Here is a 2,500-nt window from a genome sequence, read left to right on the forward strand (position 1 = left end):
CTTTAATCATATGTCTCGCACTAATATGGTATCATGAGTTCAGTATCGTGATACGTGTCGAATCGTGTCATGAGGGGATCGTTACACTCCTACTGATCCTGCCTCTTATTCAATCCATCAGGAGAATCCATCAGGAGTGGACAGTCAGTAAAGCGGGATGCTTGCAACACTAAAGACATGGGTTCGATTCCCAGGGAGTCCATGAGCTGATTATTAAATTATTATAGTGTTGAAATCACACTGATTGTGGCAAATATTCTCAGTTATCAACCGCAGAACTCATTACATTAGAAGGTTTGTGTTATAGCAAAAAAATCTGCAAAAATGGTAACACTTTACAATAAGGTTCATTAGTAAACATTAGTTAATGCACTGTGAACTAACATCAACAAACAGCGAACGGCTGTATTTTTATTAACTAACATTAACAAAGATGAATAAATACTGTAACTAATGCATTGCTCATTTGCTCATTGTTAGTTCATGTTAGTTAATCCATTAGTGTTAACTAATGAACCTTATTGTAAAGTGTTACCCAGGAAACATTGTTATATTTACATTTGTACCAGTCAAAAGTTTAGGATTGGCAAGATTTTTAATGTTTTCAGAAAGAAAATGAAGGTGATTTGTTCGTCCCGTCCTGAAGAAAAGCTGTTTGTTCTCAGTCTGAGGCTTCAAAACAGAAACTTCCTGTTTGACTTCTGTGAGAAATCAACGTCACGACTTCATGACTCAACGCTTTAGACCACAGAGGCCTTTTCTCTCACGTTTATTTTTAACATCTTTGCTTTTTTAGCACTTGAAGCCTCTTTGAAGCAGATAGTCGACATTTTAACATCTTAACATAAAACTACTGAGATATTTTCTGATTATGATGCTTTTGCTTTATAACTTATGTATGTAAATCATTTTGAATGTTGATTTTTTCTTGCATCTGTAATCATATGGTATATTTTCTTTATCCTTTTTTGATAGTATTGTATATAAAAAACCAAAACAAAACATGATGAAAACACAAAACACCAGACTTGACCTCTAACCTCTTTTCTTCGAGCTGTTGTCGTGATATACAGCGTTATATAGGCTTGTATGCTAAACAACCTAATCTCTCATCAGGGTTGCGGACTCTCTCTCGTTAGCAGTAATGAGCAAAGTTCATCATCAGCAGTGACTGTAGTGTTGAACTTGTGCGGTGCGTGTGTGTGTGTGTGTGTGTGTGAGATCAGATGTTCAGATAGAGTCATTAGAAGTCAGTCATTATATCAACTTCTTAATGATATATTAATCTGATGTTGAAATATAAACATTTACGGGGACTTTTTTATGACAGATTTATTTAAACATGCATTAACTCTTTCCCTGCCAGTGTTTTTGGAAAAAGTTGCCAGCATTTTATTTTGTTGTATGAATATCTGAGCATATATCAAAAGAAAAGAGCCGAGCCTCTGCTTTAAAGCACAAACCCGCTTTGTGCATTCTTCTTTATCAACACTTGGATGTGGGAAAGTTTCATAAAAAGAGCAATATTTTGAGCAAAAAGCTGAGAAATCATGTTTTTGTCAAAGACTGCATCTGGATCAGATTCAGAACGACGGTTAAAACACAGATGGAGTAAATCGAGTCCATCAACACCCTAAAGCTCCACAGTCCTGTAGTCCTGAGTCCACATTTCATTCTGTGACTTTAGTTTTGATTTATATGTTGTTTAATGTTGATCGCGTCATATTTTACATGTGCATCTGCTTATATATGACATTAATTCTTTCTGCTTCTTCTTCACATGTGTTTTGATCAGGAGATTCAGGACTCTTTCAGCAGATGTGTAACAGCGCCCCCTACCGTATAACAGTGAACATTTCCGTCAATGGCGGGGAAATAGTTAAACGTCACTTTTTTTTTTTCAATGCTTTCGACCCTCCAAAAACCCATTTCAGCTGAAACCAATAATTCTTTTTTTTGCTGTTTCTTTATTTAAAGTCCTCCTGTAGTCAATAATTATATCTCTTAAAACTCATCTTTAATCACCAAAATGACACATTTAAGCATTTTTTCATGCCTTAAAATATCTTGACTGTAACTCGACACTCTTGCCTCATTTAGTATGCGCGGTTCTATGAATATGCAAATGAGCCCCGCCTCCACTCACTCGCTCAGCTCAGAGATCCACTGGTTGACGATCACACGTTGATCTGATTGGTTACAAGGTAGTTTGTGACGTCAGAAACACCAGCGATTTCAAAGCGTGTTTTTGAGACTGTCTTTGGTTCACTGCAGTTTTAAGGAGGAAATACTCAGCAATGGTGTCGACTTATGAACTTACACATGCTTTGTCTTAAAGCGCATTAAAAACACCACATAGACACATAAACAACATTAAAAGCGTGATTTTTCACCACAGGGCGACTTTCAAAGTATATTTTAAGTTGTATCAACGCTTTCATAACATTGATCTGTTTGTTTGAGTGTTTGAAAAACAGCCATCATTTCTGCAATTCCACTT

At 36.2% G+C, this 2,500-nt stretch overlaps 1 protein-coding gene across 1 annotated transcript in view; it reads left to right on the forward strand.

The window, feature by feature from the left end:
* Positions 1–2,500, forward strand: part of bmf1 (BCL2 modifying factor 1) — a 23,898-nt gene that overhangs the window by 5,025 nt on the left and 16,373 nt on the right. The window lies entirely within an intron of this gene.

The sequence above is a fragment of the Rutilus rutilus genome (genome assembly GCF_951802725.1).
Source record: "Rutilus rutilus genome assembly, chromosome: 21".
Classification (NCBI taxonomy): domain Eukaryota; kingdom Metazoa; phylum Chordata; class Actinopteri; order Cypriniformes; family Leuciscidae; genus Rutilus; species Rutilus rutilus.